Raw genomic sequence first — 9,186 nt, forward strand, 5'->3', positions numbered from 1 at the left:
CTGAAAAATGAAGCGAAAGAGAGGATCGCAGAAAAAAAATTTAATTCTGAAAAAGAGGTTAAAAAAAAAATAAATCAAGAGCACAAGAACTAATACTCCAGATTGCTACTATAGTAACTGGATAAAAACAGGAATCAAAACCTCAAAACCTTTCACACGCGTCCTATGGTGGTACACTGGTACAGTGTGAATTGTGTTGGCTTACAGTGTAAATGTACTGTATCCAACTCTGGCCTGGATAAGAAATGAATAGAAATGATTTATGAATTAACAACATTATAGCCAAGGAAACATATATTTCTGTGGTACAGTTGGCACAAATTCTGCTTTGTAATAAAGTATATATCATATATATATGTTCATGTATTTTCCATTGATTAATTAAAGTCTTTTAGGCAATCTTTTCAAAAGACTGGCATTTTCTTTTCTTTTCTTTTCTCTTTTGTACTTTGGACCTTTGGCTTGCAGAAAAGTGTGCTGAAATTACATGGCTTTCTTTCTTTTAAGTCTGTCTCAAAAGGTCAGAAGCATAATGACCAGTCCACCACCTGCACAAGACAGCTTTGTCTATGTATGTGACAGGAAGTCCATGCGCTAAAAGGGGACATTCACAGGAGAGATGGCACTCTCCCTCAAGTATGTCTCACTTAGAAAGGTTGAAAAGATGCTTTCTGTCTCCGTACTGTGGCGTTGCGATGCAGTAGGTGGGCGAACAGACTGCAGGAAGGAGCCCTTATCTGGTGTATAGCTGCAGCACTGCGTGAATGTCAAGACAAGAGGGAGAGTGTAAGGATTTCTATGTGTGGGTGTGTTGGCGTGAGCGTGTGAGCATGCATCTCTGTATAACTGAATTGAAGGAAGATGTATCCAGGCAAAATAACGAGTGCTGGACATAAAAATGTGAGAGTGATTATAGTTTTGTGTTTACATAAAACGTGTGAGCTACATAGACAATAAGAGATGATAGTGATGACAGATTGTAGCACAAGTGTTTAATGGGTTTTTGTGTGTGCGAGCTTTAGGTCCTGCTAACTGTAGATGAGTCACACTTTGCAGTTCCACTTACTCGACTCTTCTCTGCTAATGCTGTCTTATTAGTTTTAGTTCTCTCGCTGTTTTATTCTCCTCTCCTCTTTTCCTTTCCCCCCTTTTTTCAGCGGCTATCAAATTAGTGTGACTTTATTATTCAAATTAATGCAAATCTGACTGGCTTTGTAAGCACAAATGGGTATTCATATACACTATAGAGTATTAGGACATCTAAAAGTGAAATTATTCACATAGCATCTTTTCTCATGAACTGTTTATTGTTTACACTGTGTTTTTGTACTCTCTGTTTCTCTTTGTTTAATTTTAAACTTTCATTCCATACTTTCTATCTCTGCTCTTAACTGTCCATTTTTTTTTCCAAAATCAATTTTCCTGACTCTGTCAGTCTGTGTTTTTATTCTTGAGGCGCACTGTCTTTTTCCAGCTGTTCATTTCTGTTCAGGCCCATTTATTGGCAAGGTAAAATGCTGCTATTATAACCAGGTATTCATAAAAACATCAAAAAATAGGACATATCTCAGGGGACGAGGGTGTCATTGATTCATCAATTTAGAAAAGAAACAGAATGGCTACAAAACAAGCATTATTACCATCATCGTCATCATCAAGAGCTCGCTATTTTTCTAGGAACATCAATCCGGTAATTGCATACAATCTAAACTCAACCTACTGTTGTTTTTCAGGATAATAATGTAACCAGTTCTCATTTTAAACTTTAAATATTGCTCTTTTGTAAAAGTCTCTCAATGAACTGACCTTTATCATTTGTTACATTTTTCAGATCTCATCTTTACTGTCTGTTAGAAGGTGTAGTCCTGTTGTTTTGACGAACGATGACTTCAAGCGCATGCTCAGGGAGCTGATTGTGAAGTGGCTGGGATGAGAATTAGCACATCAAAGTCTGAAGCTGCGGTTCTCAATCTTAAAAGGGTTTACTGCCTACACCAGGCTAGAGATCAGTCTCTGCCTGAAGTGAAGAGGTTCAAGTACCTTCAGGTTTTGCCTTCAGGTGAGAAGATTGGAGCAGAAGACGGGCTGGTCTGGTGTGGTGAGAAGTGAAGCTGAAGGAAGTGAAGCTGTCTATTTACTGGTCAGTTTGTGTTCTACATTCATGTATGTGCCACAAGATGTAGTAGTGATTAAAAGAAAAAGATCAGAGATTCAAGCAGTGGAAATGAGCATTCTCTGAAGGAATCTTGGGCTCACTCTTTGAGATAAAGTAAAGAGGTGAGTCAGGGTAAAACTGGTGCTCCTCTACAAGAGAAGAAGCTAACTGAAGTTGTTTAGGCTTATCTGGTACATTTCAGACCAAGAAGAGATCCTGGAACAGATGCACACAGGCTAAGCTCGAGATATTACATCACATAGATCTTGGTATTCACAGGAAAAAGAGAGGGCTGAGCAATTTTGCATACACAAGTGTTATATTTTCCAATTCAGTGATTATAGCTAGAAAATTGTACATTTCATTACATGCCCGCCGGTGTCCTCCAACTGAACTTGGAAAAAGTGTAATAATTCACGTGCTTGGCCAGTAATGATGCACTTGTATTACTGGATCTAGACAAATAGGGGAAAATGTGTGGATAGTGCTGTTACGGTTGTCGTGATTATACAAAATATTGCAGTCATGTTTACTGGGACTTACTGTCTTATTTTACACAGTTGCCTTATCTTTGCAAAAAATAAAAATAAAAAATAAAACACACACACAGACACACACAAAGGATCAGTATCAATCCTAACATTTACATTGCACACCATTCCCAGACCACCCACCCCTCCTGAACTACTCAACCCTAATAAGAATGTCTGACATTATAATCAACTAGAAAGGCTCTGAGTGGGTGAATCCAATGCCAAAACCATATTTTGCAGTTTCAGAGAACAGGAGTTTTATATTTATTTAATTGTTTCGCTTAATCTTGCTGATGAGAAACTGAACCTGTTCACCTCGGCAGTGGTATTTATGCATCCTTCCAGCAGATATAGCATAATTACACACATTTATACTAATGTGTCGATATCTGTAGACCTACAACATGTACATAATAAACAACTCTGTATCTTATCTTGCTCGCTATGTATGTTTACCTTTGTCTTTTGCCTCTCTACCTATCTAAACTTGGTGGAATCTATATGGAAAAACATTTCATAGGCGCCTCCAACTTAAACATTCTCTGTTAAAGTAAGTTAACTCCACTTTGCAGGCTCCGATTATGTGGGAGTAAATACAGGTGTATTTGAGAGCACCTATGTCTGGACTTCCATGTGTGTCTGTGTAAGTGAGACTATGTTGCTTTTCCCGTCTCCCCTCTCCAGTCCTGAGTAGAGGTGTGCGTTAGCGTGTGTCCGTGCTTGTACGCTACATTTGGTTGTTGTGAAAGCGTTGCCCAGGCAACAGATAATCGCCACAGTAACTCGACATCATCACATCGCCCACAGCCTCTTAGCAGAGAACAGTCACTGACACATGGTAACCTGCTGTCGAGTGTGCACGTTTGTGTGTCTAAGTGTACTCTGTGTGTATTTGTGTCAGTGGATGTGTTAGATCATGCTTTGTATGTGCGTGTTCATGTGTGGGTGTCTGCAAATCAAAGAAAAGAGGACTTGGTGATCAACTTCTGCCAAGCCAAAGGGTGAAAGACGAGCAAGATGGCCAAGAAAAAGAGAGCTAGAAGGTAGAAGGGAAAGGAAGGAGATATAGAGGAGAGAGGATCAAAGAACCAAAGACATGGTTCAAGGTGGTGTAACAAACTCAGGGAAGGAATACGCAGTTAGGGCCGTCATTTCTTGAGCAGAGACACAATTTGTGTAACTTTGCTTCTACAAATTACCACAGTGGATTTTAATTCATACATTCAACATGTAATTTATGTGGAGGCTTTCAGCTTTAATTCAAGGGGTTACACAAACATCTGTTGAGGAGTTAGAGCCAGGAGTAAGCCAAAATATGCTTTCAGTTATTAAATACAAAACTGAAGGCAGAAAAAACAAACAGCAACTGAAGGTGGCAAAGTAGAGCATCGCAAGGGAGCAAACATATCATTTGGTCAAGGGGATTAACGCAGGTGGACTCAAATGTGGGTCCTTTAGAATAAAAGTTCAATAGTTTATCTACAAGCAGGAAATATGCAACAATATCTTGAGGCAAATGCTCTTTATTTTGCACAGGCTCAGATCTGCAAAATAGCAACCCAACAAACAGAACAACTCTCACAAGACAAACATAGCAGGATTTCCAGCACAGATGGACATTAAAGGTGATGATTGATGATCAGGCACTAGATGAAGGGCTTCTCTCCATTTAAGTAGAGGCTGTGGAATCACATAATGAATCACAGGTGTGCTCATTAACACTAGGTGTGCTGGGACGAAGAGCAGGAATCCCAAAAGGATCCTGCCCCTGGAAACAGAGGCATGGTTAACACATTCGTAAAAAATAAAGGGGATAAAGCGGAGAGAGATTTTCAGAAATTTTCAGAAAAGAGACAAAGGTCCCTTTTCCATTAGTACCTACTCGGAGCGACTTGACTTGATCTGTTGACTCAGATCAACATTTCCATCAACATTTCCATGAATCAACAATTTCTTTTTGTGCATATTTTCACACTTCAACTGAATACAGACATGTATTAACCAAAAGCCACAGAGTAGCATACAGCTATAGAGTTTGGTGACTCTTTTACACGACACTTATTTTATCCATCTTCTTTAGAGAAAAATATTGATTAGTGCATTTTCAAGAGTTGAATAAGACTTAAGTTTAAAAGCACCACTCCAGTGGTTGTGCATGTTTTAGCCCATTAATTCTAAATTGAATACACTTTACATTATTGCAGAGCCATATAGGTTCTCAGATTGATTTCCTACCTTCAAGGCAGCCATCGGATTCAATTCATTTCATGAGGGGAAAATTAACTTTCACTGAGTTGGAACTTGCTTGACATAGATAATCAATCTCAGTGAGCAATTTATTCATTAAAGGTCCATTATGGTCAGCTGTAAGCAGCGACTGTTGGTGTGGTCACAGATGTTTCAAATTCTCTGAGATTAGACAATTGGTTCCTAACGGTGCCAAAGCCACAGTAATCTCCTAAAATCTGAGCGATGACGTTGTGAAACCACAATATCCTGTCAAGGGTGATTTTATTACAAATAAAACAGGCCATCCAAAAATAAAGTAAATCCAACAAAGACCTAACGGAAACTATATGAGTTGCTAAATCCCCCGTTTTGGTGCAATCTCTGGAAAAAAGAAAAAGAAAACACAGTCGAGCTCAGCAACATAAAAAGAGCTGAAAATCCACAGAAGACAACAGAGGTGGAGGATTGCAGGATCAAAGCAATCCCCTTTTACAACATCCAGCCAAATGAAGAACACTCCACGGGAAGTAGAGATATAATTATCCGAGTGAACCATGAATGGTAGGCGGAGACATTTGAAGCAGAAGTCTGAAGAAGCTAGACTTGATATACCTTTATTAGTCCCACAAGGGGAAATTTCATAGTGTGGACCAGAATAATGAGTTAAAATAAATGTGTTCAGAGGCCTTGGTACGGCTCATAATTGAGGTAAATGACATCACCTGTAAAACACAGTGAAAACAATATGCATGTTTGTTAAGTCTAATTGTTGAATGTTGTCATTGTGGTTCTTAAATTTGTAAAGTCTGAGTTCAAACTATAGGATCAAGACATTCCTTTGTCTCTGACCACCTCTCCAGCCACTCTGTGCTGGGGGAGGTTTTATTGTAGATGCATCCTATCTGAAAGATCTGTTTCTTGTGTTGTAAGCTTCCTGCTTTTATGATCCTTTTGGTGAGCAGGAGGTCACACACACACACGTTCTTGTACATGCATACAGGTGCTTACACATACACACACACATAGTGCCTTGTCTTAGAACCATTGGGGGGGTCTTACGAGGGGAGGTGCTTGTGTTGTATTGTGTATTGTAACTGTCATGTCAATAAAAAGGCTACGAGGACAGCTACTCTTTGAAGGATTTGGGTTTGGAGACAGGTGAGGAGCGTGAGCTCCAAGAGCTGGTTCTGACCAAAGCTTCCCTCATTAGTGAGTTAAAAAAACGGTTGAAGATGTTCTGTTATGTCTTGCATTCTTCATGAGGAATTAGTCTCTAAACTAGCGGGGCATGTGGAAACACAGACCCAACAATGTTTATTGATAATGTTAAAGAAGAGAAAACCAGCTGGATGAACTCTGGAGTGTGCATGTTACAGTCCCATGAGAAGGACTTGGTGAGAAGTTTTAATAAAGGAATTTAACAAAGTTTCAGCAACAAGAAATGAATGCAGAGACAATGGTCAGAACATGGACTTTAGGTGAGTGTACCAGAGAGAGAGAGAGAAGATTTGGCGTTAAATAGTGACAGTGTGAAGTGAAAACATGTGTGGCCTGGGCCCTTCAGTGGCCATGTCCACTCCAGGATCAAGGTCAGAGCTCACACACACAGACGTGCGGGAGGGAAAGATAGATTGATTAGTTGGAGTTGGTTTTATGAGTCTGGACTCTTGGCCCATGGCCTATATTAATTAACTATAGCATGAATAGGTTTTTCTTTGTTTGTTTGTTTTTAAACAACTAAAATAACAAAAGAAACACTTTACAAAAATATCTTTTTTTCTCTAGCCCTTCATTGTTTCAAAAAAAGCCAATGAAAATGAATACAATCAACACAGTTTATTATAATAATTAGTTATTTACTTATTGGAAACAACCTAATAAGGACCTATTTAGACTAAAAAAAACACCCTCATAACTGTATAAACATGTAAGCTAGAAAAGGTGTAGTCACATACACATCCATGCAATAAATACTGAAGTAACAGGCTTTCATTTACAGTGGAATGTTTAAGAAACACATGCAAGAACAAAGACATTGCCACTGTAAAGAAAAGTGCATGTATACACACACAAGCATACACGCACGCACACAAATCTGGTTGAAAAGTTCATGCTCTGGTATTTCCCTGACATTTAATTTCAATCTGTTCCACGTGTGTGAAACACCTGCGGTTAGGTACTCACACACATACACACGTGGGCTTAATGCGACTACTTTAAGCCTTTCAATCAAGCCATTATTTGCAGAGGAAAGTGGGCAAAATTTGCAGTGTCGGAGCCTAGTGATGGCCTGGAAGGTATCTACTAATTATTCTATGTGTGTGTGTGCACGCAAGCAAGAGTTCATGTGTGATGAGTCTACATAGACCTTAAGTGATGTCTCTCTCCCCCCCCCCCTTTCTTCTTTTCCCACAGGCCTGACATTTCTACGACACAAATGCCAGTTGACCTCCTGTATGCGGGGCAACGCGGTTGGAGAGAGTAAGGGAAAATATTTAAAGGGAAAAGATCAACACAGAGATATGTCAAGAGAAAAATTAAGTCGGAAATTTGCCAATGGCTTTTCTAAAATGAAAACTTTCAACAACTGCTTTAAAATTAAAATTTCTATATAGAAACAGTTATAGAAATAGTTTAATATAGAAACAGCTATAGAAATAGTTTAATATAGAAACAGACCACTATGTCAGAAGTCCTTGATGTTGAATTCTGGACCACGTGAAGATTTGCTGAGAGAGAGACATGGATGTGTTAGGCACAATAGCCAATGTGTATTTTTATAAAAACACCTCATAACATGTTAGGATGTAAGTTTAAAAAAAAGTATATATATCCTTTAATCTCGGGCAATTGCACTGGCAGAGTGCAATAACAGTTTGTCCATCTGTATTAGGAATCCAATCATCTTGCACCCTGCCGTTGTGCACTGGATTGTCTCAGGGGCATTTTTGCACAGCCTGCACCTGGAGTCTTGCCTGGTATATACATAATTTTACTTCACAAAAATAACATTTTAATTTTGCATGTGTAATTCAGACGTACATGATCCTGGAAGGATCCATGTCAGTGTTTTAGGTTTCCCTTTCCTTTTATTAAGTAAAACTTGATTTTCTATAAAATTATATATTCATGCATTTTGATGAAAAATCTCCACTAGCCATTTCTTGGCAAGGAATTACATAGCTTCACAAATTCAGTCCCATGTCACATGTTTAGGAAAAGTTGGTCTGATAAGATTTATTTCTTAATCTTCAAACAACAGCAACAAAAATGTCAGCATCTTGTCCTTGTAAATTAGTGACTTTGATCTCAAACAGGTTATAATTTTACTTTAAAACTTTAAAATCTGAGTATTGAATAATTTTTGCTAAATGTTCAAATATATTTATAATTCCACATTTCTATTTGCCCACCAATAAAATATACCATAAGAATACATTTCAATTACATTGTGAACAAGTCTCTACTGGCTGTTTGACAATACATTTCTATTAGGAAATCTGCACACAAGCCTAGCTGCTATTGTTATTCCAGTGCTGACTAAGCTGTCATCCTCTGAGACAGAAGCAGATGTAAGAGAATAAATAAGTATATAAAGGGAATGAGTGTATGTGGAGATAAAATGACTGTCTAGACATTCAAAAATAAATTGACATATTGAAATATAAAGTGTCTCTATAGGCCAGGCACTTCTTCACTTACAGCCCTCTTGAGAAAATGTTGTACAAGAGTGGCATGATCCCAGGAAAACATTTAGACAAAGATGCTTACAAAAATAAACTCATATAAAAAGGTACTTTCCATCAGCACCTTTATATTAGAAGGACTTAACACAAAGAGGCCTCACTGAATACACGGTAGGGATAAAACTGATGTCAAGTATCTTCTGTAATTTTAGATAGAACAACATATTCTCAGAATATTTTAGACATGTTTTATTTTTATTTATTTCAAACATGTAAATAATATACAGGTACATTTAGAAAAGAAAATAATAATAAAAACAATACATTTCAATATAGCTATCGTTCTGATTAATTTACATGTTGAAAGGGAGTGGGAAGAAGTAAACACTTATTTAATCGCACGCCATAAATTATCAGTTAATATTTAGTCAGCTTCCTTACTGATATAATTTGCAATAAAAAAAGTGAACAGATTTCTGATATTGTATATACTATAATATCACATCATGATTTTTTTTTTTTTTAAATAGAGACATTCACTTAATTTCAATATTTTCCTTTTCTTTATAGTTTGAGGAGATCA

The sequence above is a fragment of the Simochromis diagramma genome, unplaced genomic scaffold, assembly GCF_900408965.1.
Source record: "Simochromis diagramma unplaced genomic scaffold, fSimDia1.1 OVJJ01000596.1, whole genome shotgun sequence".
NCBI classification, from domain to species: Eukaryota; Metazoa; Chordata; class Actinopteri; order Cichliformes; family Cichlidae; genus Simochromis; species Simochromis diagramma.